The sequence below is a fragment of the Bos grunniens genome, chromosome 21 (genome assembly GCF_055505025.1).
Source record: "Bos grunniens cultivar Pamir isolate PY7600 chromosome 21, Bosgru_T2T1.0, whole genome shotgun sequence".
NCBI classification, from domain to species: Eukaryota; Metazoa; Chordata; class Mammalia; order Artiodactyla; family Bovidae; genus Bos; species Bos grunniens.
In genome coordinates this window covers 55743229-55760107 of record NC_141185.1, presented here as the reverse complement: position 1 = coordinate 55760107, position 16879 = coordinate 55743229, and the positions used below count along the sequence as shown (strand labels likewise).

The following is a 16879-nucleotide window of genomic DNA, read 5'->3' as shown; positions in this document are numbered from 1 at the left end:
CTGTAGGGTCTCAGGGACACCATCTGGACTATTTAGACATCACTAGCATGCAAGGAAAAATCAGTTCCTATTCACAGAAGCCCCAGGTGCTTGTTTTTCGTATCTTTGGTGGGGCTCATCCTTGGGGGTATTCTCTCTCCCTCACATGGCTTTGGGAGAAATACTGGTTTTCTCTGAGTGGCTGGAGAATGATCCTACCTCTCTCCTGGATCTAGTTCCCATGCTTTCATCCAAGCCCTTGAGCTGGGCCAGACCCTGCAGAGCCCACGACCATGAACTCAAACAGTGTTGTATCTACAAGACCCAGACCTTATGCTCCTGGCAGCTCCCTGCCTGCCGCCTTTCCTGACACTAATGACAACCTATAGGGATGGGTTAGGGGCAGAAGTCAGATGATCTTTGATGACAAATGAATCCAGATAATTAGAGAGAGATGAGGCCATGTTACTAACACAGCATAAGATGCAGACAAAGACCCCCAGGCATGGCAAAATCCCAGATGCCCTCACCTCTTGCCCAGCTTCTTTCTTCCTCTGCCACTGCCTTCTTCCAGGTCTTTTAACTTAAATTCCTGTTCCCAAGTCTGTGCCCTCTGCATTGATCTTAGACTTTAGGATTTCCTCTCTCCCTTTTGCTGGCCTGGATACCATAGCAAGCACCCAGCTCCTAGAAGTTCATTATCATATCAGCCTGCCCTTCCCCAACCCCTTGAACGTGGATGGTGAAAGTGAATGTGTGTGTGTGTGTGTGTGTGTGAGACAGAGCAGCTCAAGGAGTTTGCTTTGTGGTCTATAAGGCTTCTCTCTCCTTTGTCTTTTTTTTTTCAATTATTGGAGTATATCTGCTTTACAATGCTGTGTTAGTTTTTGCTATACAGCAAAGTCAATCAGCTCTATGTATACATACAGCCCCTCTATTTTGGAGCTCCTTCCCATTTAGGTCATCACAGAGCACTGAGTAGAGTTCCCTGTGCTATGCAGTAGGCTCTCATTAGTTATCTATTTTTATAAATAATGTCCGTTGTGTGTGTATGCCAATCCCAGTCTCCCAGTTCACCCCCTGACTTCTCCTTCCCTTGGTCCCTCGACAGGACTGTCAGAGGCCCTTTTCAGAGCCACTGCTTCGCTGGCCTCATTGCCCTACTTGCTCCTCCATCCTCACCACATTTCAGGGCTCTGGCTGCTACATGCTGTTCCTGCTCCTAGAACGCCATTCCCACCTCCTCTGCTTTGCAAACTCCTGCCCATCCCTTTGGGAATCAGCACCAGAGACTCTTCCTTTCTGAAGCCTCCCCACCGCTGCAAGCAGAGATGGACATGCCCTTCCTCCTCTACTAGCAACACCCCCACCGAGCCCAGTTACACTCCTGCCATATTGTGGCCAGGGGTTGTTTGCTGGTCTCTCTCCCCGATTCAAATGCCAGCTTGCTCACTAAGTCTCACTCCTGCCTGGATTGCCCATGCCCAGCCCGTGATTGGTGCTCAGCATCTGTTACAATTATTCCTAGCCAAAGAGGAGAAAAGTCCCCACCTAGGAAGCCTCACTCAGCCTTGGGCAAGTAGGGGAGGTGGTCCTTGGAGACTTAGGGCGAGGCAGCCTCCCGCCCCACTTATCCTCCACCTGCTCCCACTTCTTTTGTGATTTAATTGGGATTTGGTGCTTCAGCCTCTTGGCCGGCCCCTTTAGAAAGAGAGTCATCAGCGGTGAAAGCCCTTCACATCACTCACATCAACAGGGCTTGCTGAAGCGATGCCCGTGGCCCTGCCTTCCTGGCCTCTCCAGCACCTGCGCCAAGCACATGGGACCTGGCTATCCAGTGTCCCTGCACCGGGCAGGGGCATTATCTTGGCGGTGTTGGAGCTTAGGAAATTAATGAAAAAGGAAGGAAAGGCCCCGAGATCTCAGCCTCGCAGTCAGGGCTGGATGACCCCTGAAGCGGGCAGTATTCAGAAGCTAATGTGCTGACCAGGGAAGCTCAGCTGGTCCCAGTCCTGTGCGCGCCGCATCGCTTTCTCCTCGTGCCAGACCATGAGCTGCTGGCCAAGAGGCAGCAGGCATGTTGCTGCAAATGCCAAGCAGGGGCAGCTGCGCCAAGATTTGCAGGAACAGATGATTCCTTCACAGCCCAGGAGGCTTAACCCATCCGGCTACCCTCACTGATTCGAAAGGAAATCTGGAAGGAAACCGTTGCTGGTCACCAGCCACGTGCAGGTACTTTGTATGGTTTACTTCCCTTCCTCTGCCCCCAAACTCTGCAGCCGTTGCCTAATGTCCCATCTGATAGAGGAGAAACCCGGAGCTCCTCAGGGTGGTCCATCTCACAGTCTGGCCACCTCTTACTGCTCCACAGGTTGTGTCTGGCACAAGCGTGTTGGCCAAGTGGACAATCGGGGACTGAAATCTAGCCGCCTTCTGGTTGTCAAGCTGTGTTGAGCATGCCTTTTCCCAGAGACTGGCCACCACCCCGCTTCACAGCCAAGTCTAGGGCTACCCTTGAGTTGGATGATGGTTGGATGGCATCACTGACTCAATGAACATGAGTCTGAGCAAACTCTGGGAGATAGTGAAGGATGGGGAAGCCTGGGGTGCTGCAGTCCGTGGGGTCACACAGAATCGGACACGACTTGGTGACCGCACAGCAACAACACTCACGCTGCTTTAAATGCTCAGTTGGCTACCCCACCTCCCTGTATATTTCAGTCCGAAGAGCAAGCCCCGGACTCAGGTGAAGGCAAGACACGTAGAAACAGGTGGAGACTCGGGTCGGCGAGGAACAAGGATCCGTTTGATTTTGGGTGGCTTCGACCAGCAGCGGCTTCAGTTCCTGGCTAGAGACTGAAGTCGGGTCTTGGCTCTGAGAGAGCTGAATCTTAGCTGCTAGACAGGTGGACAGTGACAAAGCCCTGACCCTTCGGCTTTGCATAAAAGACTTCCCACAAAGACAGAAAGTAGTAAAACAAATAAAGTGTTTATTAGGAGGAAAGAATATAGTACGTGTGGACAGACACACGGGCCGACTCGGACAGTAGTAGTTTACATCACTTACATGGGGGTATTTCTTTCTGGTTCCCTCTGGCCAATCATCTTGCTTGGCCTAGTTCTGAGCCTCTTGGGCTTCCCAGGTGGCGCTAGTGGTAAAGAACCTGCCTGCCAATGCAGGAGACATTAGAGATGCGGGTTTGATCCCTGGGTTGAGAGGATCCCCTGGATGAGGGCATAGCAACCCACTCCTGTATTCTTGCCAGGAGAATCTCATAGGCAGAGGAGCCTGGCGGGCTACAGTCCATAGGGTTGCAAAGCGTCAGACACGACTGAAGCAACTTAGCATGCAGGAGCCTCTGTTTATCTCAGGATCCTCCCGTGTGTGAACACCCATCTCGCGGCCAAGATGGATTCCAGGGAAGAGGCCTATGGGTAGGTTGACATCACTCCCCTTTTGACCTCCAAGGAGCTTTCCAGTCAGGAAGATCTCCTTGACTCAGAGAAATTTGTCATCTCTCATCTCCTATCTGGGCAAGACCCAGCCTCCTCTCTTGACTGATATTTTGGAGTTTCTGTCCAAAAAAAAAAAAAAAAACTCCAGCAGCTGCTTACTTGGAGGGTGGGGGCTGGAGGGGGGGGCTGAATGTACCTCCTACCTCGCATTGATCTAGTTTCTCTCTGCCATTTTATTTCTTCTAATCATGACTTGATAATTTGTGAGTCCCACCCAGCTGCTTCTCATTTTTCAGTATAAACTTCTTTGGTCTGCATTTGGGTGGGACTGGGAGACAGGGACACATATCTTCATATCATCTTTGCCTTTAAAAAAAAAAAAAACAACCAATCATCAATATTAATACACCTTCAATACCAGAGTTGTCTTGGACACAATGCAGCTAGCTTGATTGGTTTCCCCACAGCTGATAAAATTTGGGTTTGGAGGTCAGCATCTTCATGGAATTGCTGTAAATAATACAGCTAAACCTAGCTGAACACAGTGCCAATGCTGGTTTCCTTCCTGCCTTCTTATTGCCGCAGCCTCTGCCTCCATCTCTACCCTCTCCAGCCCATCCTGCAGACCTCTGACAGATAAGCCTTCATAAATCAGTTTGTTCATTGTTTTTCTTCTTAACTCAAAAGCTTCAAGGGAGTCCGTGTTGCTCAGAGGATGAAATACTAACTTCATCCAAAAGTGGTTCTCAAAGTGTGGTCCCCAGACCAGAAGCATCCATATTCTCTGCCAACTTGTTAGAAATGCAAAAAGTTTTAGGGCTTCACTCAAGATCTCCTGAATGAGAAACCCTGGAGATGAGGTCCAGTCATTTGTGTTGGAACAGCTCTCTAGGTATTTCTGACTCTAAAGTTTGAGCTCCAGGAGTTGGTAATGGACAGGGATGCCTGGCGTGCTGCAGTCCATGGGGTCATAAAGAGTTGAACACGACTGAGCGACTGAACTGAAAGTTTGAAATCCTGACTTACTATCTCTTCGTTACCTTCCACTCAAACCAAATCTACCCTCTCCTTGCTTCTGGTCATGTGCTGTTTAATAATTTTTTTCAGGCTTCCTAGGTGGTACGGTAGTAAAGAATCCCTCTGCCAATGCAGGAGATGCAAGGGACATGGGTTCAATCCCTGAGTTGGGAAGATCCCCTGGAGGAGGGCATGGCAACCCTCTCCAGTATCCTTGTCTGGAAAATCCCACGGACGGTGGAGTCTGGCAGGCTACAGTCCATGGGGTCAGAAGGAGGCAGACATGACCAAATGACTGAGCACACACACACATGGTTGATTTACTATGTTATGTTAATTTCTGCTGTGTTGCAAAGTGATTCAGTTGCATATATATATTCTTTCTAATTATGGTTTATCACAGGATGTTGAATACAGAGTTCCCTGTGCTGTACAGTAGGACCTTGTTTATTTTATATAAAAGAGTTTGCATCTGTATTTAATCATCTTCATCTCTGCTCTTATGGTGCTCATGGGTGATAGCAGCAGCTGGTTTTCTCCCTAACCTCCATCCTCCTTGTCTTTATTGCCAATAGATCTGTGTTATGAAGCCATTGTTGTGCCTAGCTGACACCGTTTCCTTTGCACCTAGGAGTGGTCACAGAATTAAACTTGAGCTGACGATTTTAAGTGGAAGTTTAGAGGGAGGGACTTCTGAGGAGGAAGGTCAGTGGGGTAAACCCCTTTTTGTCTTTTCACTTTTTTCTCTTTCTCCCGACTGCTACCTGGAATACGGATAGAATGGCTGGAGCTGTAGCAGCCTTCTAGGACCTTTAGGGGAAACCTTGACAGGAAGGCTACACGTAGCCAAGGAAAAAGATAGAAAAAGCAAGGGTTCTTTGAAGCCACCATGGCAGCCCTCACAGGAGAGAGAAAATCTCTGTTAATAACAACCAAAAGCAATTTCTAGCATAAAATGTGATTGACATTTCTCTTTGTTTGTGCATATCCAACCTGTTCTTTAAGGTGTAGTCTTTTCACATCCTAATCATTTAACAAACACTGGGGAGCATCTCCTCTGTGCCAGGCCCTAAGAAGTTCCCATGAATGATGTGTGGGCTCAGAAACATCCAGGCTGATGTGATTGAGGACACATCTCCTTCCCTTGCAGTCTGTGAGCCTGTATGTCCTTTAAGGGCAGAGCCTCTAACTCATCATCTTTGGATGTTAACCCCTAATATGGAGCCTAATGCCTGGAAGGGGCCTAGTAAAAAGCTGTGGCAGGAAGGAGTGACTGTCCTGTATTCCTCTAGCAGCTTCATCTGAGTCCTCTAGTCCAGCGGTCCCCAGCCTTTTTGGCCCCAGGGACTGGTTTTCTGGAAGACAATTTTTCCACGGACTAGGGCTGGTTGGGGGAGGGAGATGGTTTGGGGGATGATTCAAGAGCATTATATTTATTGTGTACTTTATTTCTATTATTATGACATCAGCTCCACCTTAGGTCATTAGGCATTAGATTCCCAAGACTGGGGACCCCGACTCTAGTCTACACTGGTCAGATGGGAAGTGACATTTACTAAGCACCTACTTCATGCCACATCAGGCAATGTTTTCCACTCATGGTTTCATTCCTTCGTCCTAGCCTCTCAGCAACATTTGAGGCATCATCTTCCTGTACATTTGAGGATGTTGAGTCTTGTGGAGATAGAAATTACATGTGGGCTCATTATACCTTAGCTGGTAGCTGATCGAAGTGGGTTGATAACCTATTAGGATGTGTTTGGTTGTAAGAAACAGAAACTCCAATTTAAAGTGGCTTAAACAATAAAGGGAATTGATTTTACAAAAATCAAAACCCCAAACTTACAAAACCCCAAACCTTCAGAGGTAGGGCTGGTCTTAGGCAAGAGTAGTCCTAGCAGGTTCCTTGCATGACACTCCATAAAATTTCCCAAGTTCCCTTGGTGGAATTAACTTGGGTTCCTTGCCCACGCCTGAACCATTTGCAGGGTTGATGGAAGATGGGATATCTTAGGCTTATGTGGACATTTATGGCTTCCAGGCAAGTATACAAACAGGCTTCTAGGCAATAGCCCACCCCTTTGCTCATCCACCCCATGCTCTATCCACACCATGAAGGCTTCATGTGCATGCGTGTGGATACCTCTACTCTCTTGTTCAAGCTCCACATCTGGCCTTGGCCTGTGCCCACTGGCAGCATGATCTGCTTCTGGGAGGACAGAGCTGAGCAAGAGGCCCACGCAGGCCCGGAAGTAGAGCTCAGATACCAAGGGTCTGCTCTGTACTTCCCTGGTAGCTCAGATGGTAAAGAATCTGCCCCCAGTGTGGGAGAACCGCATTTGATCCCTGGGTCGGGAAGATCCCCTGGAGAAGGGAATGGCTCCCCACTCCAGGATTCTTACCTGGAGAATCCCATGGACAGAGGAGCCTGGCAGGCTACTACTCCATGGGGCTGCAAAGAGTTGGACACGACTGAGGGAGTAACACGCAAGATCCTTGTGGGTCTGTCCCCTCAGTCCTGCAGACTCTCACAGCATAGTAAAATGCATGCTGTGTGCACGCGTGTGTGCTAAGTTGGTTCGGTCGTGTCTGACTCTTTGCAACCTGGTGGACTGCTCTTCAGTCCTTGGGATTCTCCAGGCAAGAATCCTGGAGTGGGTTGCCTTGCCCTCCTCTAGGAGATCTTCTCAACCTAAGGATCTAACTCATGTCTCCTGTATTGGCAGGTGGGTTCTTTACCACTAGCACCATCTGGGAAGCCCAAAATGCATGCTTGAAATGGGGTCAAAGCTGAGCACCCTGAAGTGTGGGGCCAGGCAGGGGCCCTGTTTCCTGATTGCAGTTCTGGATACAGTGATTAGCCTAAACTAGGAGGGCCCATCTCCAGAGCTGGAAATACCATCATACCCATGCAAACCCCAGGCCTCCAGAATAAAGTGGAGTATGGCTTGGAAGGGATGTGATGGGAACGGATGCTGGACAGGCAGCCACCAGCTATCGCTACAGTGACCTGGGCTTTTCCTGCTAAACCACGATGCCCATCAGGCAGAAGAGCTTGCAGGCAGGACCTGTGATTTGTTCACCACTGAATCCTCATCACTAGTTGCAGAGTCTGGTCCGGCATAAGCGCTCAAAATACATTTATGAAATGCTGGCTGAACAAGACAGTCTTCCTCTTATCCCCATCACTCATCGTTTCCATCATCTGTATCTTACACGTACTCTAAATCTTTTTGCTTTTGGCCATTTCAGGTAAATTCTTTAGTTGCCCCAAGTTGAGCCCCTAAATGCTCCATCCCATGACTGGGGCTGCAGGTGGGTCTGGCTTGGTTCCTTCCCTCAAAAGAAGTGGACTCAATCAAAGCAGGACACAATTCAGAGGGAAGCTGTCAGTGAGTAAAGAGCGCCGTGTCTGCCCTGCAGCCCAAAGATCTCCAAGACGGAGCGTAACTAAGGGTGGGGCGTACATTTTCCAGTCAGTTTTCTAGACTTTTAGATATAGACATTAGAATTCGATCACATCAGAAGTGTAATTTGGCCAAACATCATGAGGCACTTTGCTTTTGTCGGATTTATCATTATCAGTGGTCATCCATGGAAATAACTACACTTTGCTGCTCAAAATACTGGCCCTGTCTCGACTCCTGTCTCCACCATCAACAAGGGTCTGCTCTGGGCTGCTTGCATAACCAGCTCCTGGCAGCACCTTTACTGAAAGGGAATTTTCTTGTCTCTGTGATGAGAACAAAATGTACATTGCCTCCAGCTTCCCAGAGACAGCACCACATTTTCTGAGATGTGAGTTTTGACCTGTGATAATGGCCATCTCCAGATGATGGCCTGTCCCTGGACAGCTGGGTCCAGGGCACCACTGAAACAGTTGTAGAAAATACCCTGAGTGTGAGGCTGCTCTCCAGATAAATTCAATCTGGTTCCTTTAATCCTTTCAGCCAGTGACTTGAATCAGCACATGCCTAACCCTGGAGGGGGTGATATGACCCACATATCCCAAAGCCCCGGCTTGGTTCCAGAACCCACATTTCACTTAGCTTGTTCTTGACTTGGGTCTCCTCCCCATTCACTCCACCCGCCAGTTCCTCCTTAATCATAAAGTGTTAGTTGCTGAGTCATGTTTGACTCTTTGCAACCCCATGGACAGAGGAGCCTGCCAGGCTCCTCTGTCCATGGTATTCTCCAGGCAAGAATACTGGAGTGGAGTTAGCCATTCCCTTCTCCAAGGGATGCTCCTGACCTAGGAATCAAATCCGGGTCTCCTGCATTGCAGGCAGATTCTTTACCATCTGAGCCAGCAATCAAGCTCTAAGATTGGTGTAAATTCTCTGAGGTATTAGAGGACTGTAAATATAATTTGGAATTGCATTCCAAAATGTTTCCTCTGTGTGACTGGTCCATAGCAAGTTCTAAATAAATAGTAGCAAGCCTCAATGAGACCATAAATTCATACTATAATATTGTCTCTTATCTCTTCAGCACCAGCACTGGGTGGGTATAATCAGCTTGTAATTAGTAAGGAATGATCGATTGATAAGGTGAATGAACGAAAAAATTCACTGTACCTGGATTCAACATGTATAAGTTGACTCACTCTTCTCCAAAGGTTAATTGCTTCCCTGTAGCCTAATGGAAAGGCACAGTAATAGCTACAGTCTCCTGCAGTTTAGGGTGTCTCAGCCTCAGAGAATTGTCAGTCTTGACATGTTCAATATTGTCTGGTTCATGGGATTTATCTGTTGCAGGCCCTGGTAGAGAAATAAGCACAGTGAGCTGAACTGGCGTGTCTAATGTGCAGTTGTATGGCGTGCTGGTCTTCACTTAGGTTCTCATCATTGCTACAGTGGCCAGAGCTGATTGGCAGAAGAGGCAATAAGAGTGAGTATCCAGAAAGTCAAGGCCTGATTTAAGCCCTGTGCTTAGAACAAATGTTCTCTAATTTATCCTACTGCTGTGCCGTGCTCAGTCATGTGACCCCATAGACTGTAGCCCGACCGGCTCCTCGGTCCACGGGATTCTCCAGGCAAGAACACTGGAGTGGGGTGCCATTTCCTTCTCCAGGGGGTCTTCCCAACCCAGGCATTGAATCCATGACTCTTACATCTCGTGCACTGGCGGGAGGATTCTTTACCACCAGTGTCACCTGGGAAGCCCCAATTTACCCTGCTAACAAAATGACGTTTACAGTCTTCAGTTTCAAAAATGAAGGGGAGGGCTTCCCTGGTGGCTCAGTGGTAAAGAGACTGCCTGTGCACGCAGGAGACATGGGTTCTATCCCTGATCTGGGAAGCTCCCACATGCTGTGGGGCAACTAAGCCCGTGTGCCACAACTATTAGGCCTGTATTCTAGAGCCTGGGAGCTGCAGCTACTAGAGCCCGGGGGCCTAGAGGCCGTGCTCCACAATAAGAGAAGCCAGCACAGTGAGCAGCCCACGCACTGCAATGGGAGAGGAGCCCCGACTTGCCGCAACTAGAGAAAAGCCCGCACAGCAACCAAGACCCACAAAAATAAATAAATAAAGTCAACAACGTCAACAATAAATAAATAAATAAATAAAATTACTTTTGAAAATTAATGAGGGAAAAAAAAGTCAAATCTCAGATACCAGGTCTTACCAATAAAGACTGTAACTCATACAAGGTACAAAGGGCTATTTGACAGACTTCGGATTGATGGCTGAGACATGGTTACATGGTGTTTTTAAACATGACAGGACCTGAAGAAGAAGCCAGGGAAATTGTTGGAGAAATTTTATTCTCGGGTTTAGATGTCCTCTGAAAAGATGTGGGTGGGTTGAATAATGGTCCCTCAGATATGTGCATTTTCTAATCTCTGAAACCTGTGAATAATACCTTAGTTGGCAAAAGGGACTTTGTAGTTGTGATCAAGTTAAAAATCTTGAGATGGGGAGATTCTCCTGGATTATTTATGTAAACCTGATAAAATCAGTATGGTTCTTATAAGTGGGATGCAGAAAGAGCCAGGGTCAAAAGAGTAGGTAGGGTAATGAGGGAAGCAGTAACTGGAGCACTATGCTTTGGAGATGGAGGAAGGGGCCACAAGCCAAGGAATCCAGGTGACAACTAGAGGCCGAAAAGGGCAAGGAAAGAGATGTCCCTCTTGCAGTTTCCTCAAGCACCCAGCCCTTCAGATAACTGGATTTTAGTGGGAGAAGACTAATTTCAGACTTCTGACCTCCCGAATGTAAGAGAATAAATTTGTGTTAATTTAAAGTCACTACAATGAAATTAAAAGATCCTTACTCCTTGGAAGGAAAGTTATGAGCAACCTAGAACTCATATTAAAAAGCAGAGACATTACTTTGCCAACAAAGGTCCATCTAGTCAAGGCTATGGTTTTTCCAGTGGTCATGTATGGATGTGAGAGTTGGACTGTGAAGAAAGCTGAGCACTGAAGAATTGATGCTTTTGAACTGTGGTGTTGGAGAAGACTCTTGAGAGTCCCCTGGACTGCAAGGAGGTCCAACTAGTCCATCCTAAAGGAGATCAGTGCTGGGTATTCATTGGAAGGACTGATGCTAAAGCTGAAACTCCAATACTTTGGTTACCTCATGAGAAGAGTTGACTCATTGGAAAAGACCCTGATGCTGGGAGGGATTGGGGGCAGAAGGAGAAGGGGAAGACAGAGGATGAGATGGCTGGATGGCATCACTGACTCGATGGACGTGAGTTTGAGTGAACTCCGGGAGATGGTGATGGACAGGGAGGCCTGGTGTGCTGTGATTCATGGGGTCACAAAGAGTCGGACACAACTGAGCGACTGAACTAAACTGGACTGAAGTCTATGGTAACTTGTTACAGCAGCAATAGGAAGCTAATGTCAGATGTCAGCCATCAACCCTGCATCTGCGACTAATTTTATAATGCGTAATTTGTGGGGTGTCTAACCTACCAATGGAGGAAGTTGGTAGGACTTAACCAGTATGGAAGTTTCATGTGGCACTACAGTGACTTTCTATAGAAATCTAATGGTTTGTTTTGAAGTACGAGGGGACTGAAGAAGGGGGACATTCCACTTGACCAGTTTGCAAAGTCATTCTGCATTCCAGTTCCTTGTGGAAACGCATCTGAGATTTGGTTTCAATAGCCAAGAGCAACTTCCACTTTCAAAGAAAAGGTTAGAAAACAGAAACGTGTTCCACAGAAAACTATTTTCTTGGGTTAGGCCTTTCTAAATTGTTCACCATAGGCTTTTCAAGATGTCCTTTTAAGTTTCCATAACTCAGTTCTACTGGAGTGGCTAAATGCATGGACTCGAGCCAAGTTGCCAGCAGTACCAAAGGCTCCCTTGAGATTCAGCACAACTTCACTGTCAGGCAAGTCTGCTGTGTGTTTTTCTCCAGCAGAACCAGGACCCTGCCCCGAGGCTTCAGTGCTGTTTCTTGACTGCTTCTCCCTTGTCTCTGCATCCTCTCCCTCTCCTGATTAGCAATGGCTCAAATCGGCCTTTTGGAACCCTGAAAGTGAAAGTGATAGTCACTCAGTTGTGTCCGACTCTTTGCGACCACATGGACTGCAGCCTGCCATGGTTCTCTGTCCATGGGATTTTCCAGGCAGGAATACTGGAGTAGGTTGCCATTCCCTTCTCTGGGGAAATCTTCCTTCCCCAGGGATTGAACCCAGGTCTCTTGTCTTGCAGGCAGATTCTTTACTGAGACCAACCAGAAAAGTCCCTTTGGAACTCAGGAAAGGTCATGAAGGCTGGAGTGTGTTCTCTAGAAACAAAGTGCTCAGGAGTTCTACAGGGTCCTACTGTGTTTCAGGATCATCAGTTCAGTTCAGTTCAGTCGCTCAGTTGTGTTCAACTCTTTTCGACCCCATGTACTGCCACACGCCAGGCCTCCCTGTCCATCACCAACTCCCAGAGTTTACTCAAACCCATGTTCATTGAGTTGGTGATGCCATCCAACCATCTCATCCTCTGTCATCCCCTGCTCCTCCTTTAAGATCATGGATGCTGTTAAGTATCCTACAATGCATAGGACAGCTCACTCCCCACAATAAATTGTTGGCCCCAAATGTCTATAGCGTCAAGGTTGAGAACCCTGCTAGAGGCTAGGAGTAGCTAAGTAATCACCCTGTGAGAATTGCTGCCAGACAAAGCCGGTGAGAAATCATACTGTAACTCCCAGGTGCCCTGGAGAAGCGGCACCCTCCTGTGAGGTTGGAATTTTCATAGGCCCTGCCAGTGCACTCTCTCCAGCGAGATGCCAGGAGGGAGCCTTTGGATTTGTACTAGCCAAGATAAACAATCCAGAAACTGTACACACTTCTTCCAATAAAGAACAGAACCCAGAGGGTAGACCTGCATTAGTAACCAGTTGTCATTTGCCAATGGGTTCTGGGCAGCCTTGAAGTGGACAAACATACGATTCTGTGGAAGTGAAAGCATGCATTTCAGGCCTGGATGGCCCCAGCATTGAGGGTTTCTCATCTCCCAAAGCCCTTCCTATTCATCAGGAGAAGCCCCATTTGCAAAACATGTATTCAAGGCTTAATTACCAATAAATCCCCACATGAAGCCACTCCATTGAAAGGCTGCACAATAGCTTGGCTTGGTAATCAATGCCCCATTCATGCGCTAATGAGTGGAATTAAATGGGTGTGAGAGGTATGGTGAGCAAGCCCAGGGACCGAAGAGAGACTGGCTCTCTCTTTTCTCTGGGGGCTCTTTTCTAATTAGAGCCCTGTTCACATGCTGACCAGCCCTGGGATCCTTGGAAGTTAAGGACAGCATTCCCCTGAGGCAGCTCAGCTCCTGCACAAGCAGGGGCACCATCCCTGGGATCATCTCCAGCCTGAAACATCGGCCCTGCTTCCCACCAATTGTGTCTTTAAATAAGCTGGAGACGATCCCAGGGCTACCTCCACCCATATGTGCGTATCATCATGCATTAGGTCCAGGGACTGGGTGCTGCTCTACATGCACTGTTCTATTTAACCCTTATTACAAATACAAGACTTGAGTTTTTCATTATTATCCTGATAATTGAGATGAGAAAACGGAGGTTTCCTGACTTTGCCCAAATCATATAGGTAAGAAGCAGAATGATCTCCAACTCACCAATGAATTAAACATTTATTTTATGCACTTGCGTGCCAGGTACTAGAAGTATAGTCCAATGAGGAGGACAGATACAAAAGTAGATAATTATCACGCCCCATGTGGGCTCTTGAGAGGGGCCTGCTCCATTTAAAACCCAATATCCTTCTCTCTTGTGTTGAGTTATTCCTCATTGGTAATCCATGTAAGGGACTGTGGTGACTCGGACCAACGTGTCAACGATGAGACACCATCAGCTTCTTGTAAGGAATACTTAGCTCCTATAACTTTAAAGTTACTCAAGATAAGGACAAATAGGAGAAAAGGGAAGAAATTTATTGTCTCATTTCATTTATGAATATAGATGTAAGAATTCTTATGTGAAATAATAGCAAACTGAAACTATTGGGGATATACAAGGAATTCTTATAAATAAAAATGGCAACCCCAGTAGAAAAATAGTCAAAGCATGTGAACATATAATTTATAAAAGAGGAAACCAAGTGCATCTGAGGAAGTGCTTACAATTATTAATAATCAAAGAAAGACAAATTACTAAATAATATACCACTTTCTATCTAATAGACTGACAGAATTCGAAAGCCTGTTAATGCCAAGTGTTGGTGGGGATTTAGGGATGCAAACCCTTAGGCACAACGGCCAGAAGGTAGATGGTGTGATATTCTGTGGAACACAGCTGGTGCTCCTCTCTTTATTGTTGTTCAGTTGCTCAGTCATGTCCGACTCTTTGCGACCCCATAGACTGTAGCACGCCAGTCTTCTCTGTCCTTCACCATCTCCTGGAGTTTGCTCAAACTTGTGTTCATTGAGTTGGTGATGCCATCCAACCATCTCATGCTCTCTCATCCCCTTCTCCTGCCTTCCATCTTTTCCAGCATCAGGGTCTTTTCCATTGAGTAAGCTCTTTGAGTCATGTGGCTGAAGTATTGGTGCCTCAGCTTCAGCATCAGTCCTTCCAATGAATATTCAGGGTTGATTTTCTTTAGGATTGACTGTTTTGATCTTCTTGCTGTCCAAGGGACTCTCAAAAGTCTTCTCCAATTAAGTAGCTGCACATTGAATGATTCAGCAGTTTTACCTTTCTCTCTGTAGTCCAAAGAAATAGTTACACAGCTCCCCAAGGGACATATCCAAGACTTGAGGGCAGTATTGGTTGTGGTTCCAGGAATCTGGAGACCACCTGGGTCCCCATGATCTGGAGACTGGACAGGTAAGCGTGGAGGGTGCACAGAGCAGAGCAGGGAGCAGCAGTGTAGAGACAATAGATTAATTATATCCATAGCAACACAGATGAACCTGAAAAATATTGTAATTAGCGAGAAAGGTAAGAAGCAGAATGAAATGTAGAACTCAATAATGTTTATGAGAAAGTTCAAACACATGCATATAATACAGAGCCGTTTTGTAAGAACACATACAAACACAAGCACATAAGTGCAAATGGATGGTTTCCATGGTGGGAAGGGGACCAGGAGTTGGGTGTATAGTCAGAGTCCCAGCAGGAAACAGATGGCACACCCAACTGAAGACAGTTCAGGGTAGGTTTGTTTACAAAGGTGTGGGAGCATACAAGGAAAGCCAAGAGGTGGTACAGAACCCAGAGCTATTGATTTAACCCAACCTGCAGGGAATGGTTGCCTGCGTGCTTGCATGTGTGTGTACAGGGAATGGTTGCCTGCGTGCCTGCATGTGTGTGTACATGCTAAATCACTGCAGTCGAGTCCAGCTCTTTGAGACCCCCATGGTCTGTAGCCCACCAAGCTCCTCTGTCCATGGGATTCTCCAGGCAAGAATACTGGAGAGGGTTGCCGTGCCCTCCTGCAGGGGGTCTTCCCGACTTGGGGATGGAAGCCCTGTCTCTGTCTCCTGCATTGGGAGGCAGGTTCTTTACCACTAGCATCACCTGGAAAGCCTGGAGGGAAAGGTTAGTAGGATTTAAAGGGAGAAGACTTATGAGGAGAGAGTTGCCAGGAACTCAGTAGTGGCTTTCAGCTGCTGAGGGACCCAGCTAGATCTAAATGACCCCAAGGAAAGGAATCAGATACTGCTACATTCCTTTGACCTCCCTTCCTTAAGCTCCCTAGAGTGCCCCAATGGTCTACTCAACAGAGAGCCGAAGGGCCAGGGAAGCCGTTGATATCATCCATTCAAGTCTGCCTCTTGGGCAGAAAAAAGTGAAGATGTGTGTGGGAGGAGTGGCTCTGAGGGAACAAGTGGGCTGGAGGACCAGTGGGCTCTTGGGAGAACGCAAACCCATCAGTAAAACAAGGAAACTTGAACCTGGAGGAGGGTGGGGCTTGCAAGCCAAAAAGCAAAGATGTTTCTCTGTCTAGGAGGAACCCAGGGGGCGGCTGTAAAGGACATGAAAAATGGTTTTCACCACATTCCTCATGTCCTACATTGTGTGTGTGTGTGTGTGTACAACACAAGCAAGTTTGTTTGGTCTTTTCACAACTGTGGTACTTACTATAAAGTTGGTGAGTTAGCACACACGTTAAAGTACATCTCCAATAAGAATAAAATTTTGGAAACATAACTGTTGAATATGCAAGTTTTTGTTAGACTTTTTGAGGAACAGTTAAGTATATAGAGTCTCTGAATCAAACTTTTATGGAATCTTTGCAGACCTGAAGCATCCCATAGGACCCTAGGGCTTTAAGGCCAGAGTTTAAAAATTACTGTCTTGAATGGATGCATAGCTCTCTGTGATTATCTAACCCGAGTCATCAATCTCTATAATGTGTCTTCTCTTCCAGCTTCTGCCTTTGATTAATCCAAATTTCTTCTAGTTTCTTTTATTACAGAGTATTAATGTTTAAAACACCATAGTCTGTAAGAGTGCAATTAAGAGGCCTCTGGAAATTCTATTCCTTCCTCCACTCAAATGATGAATCTTCAGAGAATTACTTGACCATAGTATGAGCAGAGGAGGCTTTTTTTTTTTTCCCACTTCCACAGTGGGAAGTTAGAGGTGTCTCTTATATGCAAGACAGAAATTTGCTAAATGAACCACAGTGCAATCTAGGCTTTGAAATCAGGCATGACTTTCCCTGGGGCCTGAAAAGGAGCCCTGGCTGTGAAATTTGTGTATCTTAACCTTGCCAAGGAGGTGGAATTTCTGGAAGTCATGGTGTACCTTGTGAGAATCATGGAATATTCTCATGGGAAAAGACTACGTCTATATTGTGCTGTTAAACCTAGCAGAGTGCCTGGTACCTAGCATGTGATAAATAAATATTTGTGGAAAGAAAGAGGAAAAGGAAGAGGGAAGGGAAAGATGAGGAAAGGATGGGAGAAAGGAAGGAAAGAAGGAAGAGAGGAGGGAGAAGG

General features: G+C 46.9%; 1 long non-coding RNA gene across 2 annotated transcripts; it reads left to right on the top strand.

Annotated features, from left to right (window-relative positions):
- Positions 1-1090: 1090 nt before the first annotated feature.
- LOC147349756 (uncharacterized) lies at positions 1091-10036 on the top strand. Of its 2 annotated transcripts, none has more exons than XR_015150483.1 (3): positions 1091-2211; positions 9210-9342; positions 9815-10036. It is a non-coding gene; the product is annotated as an uncharacterized LOC147349756 (long non-coding RNA). The 2 variants fall into 2 exon arrangements; XR_015150484.1 differs by lacking the exon at positions 1091-2211 and adding an exon at positions 3098-3414.
- The last annotated feature ends 6843 nt before the right edge of the window (positions 10037-16879 follow it).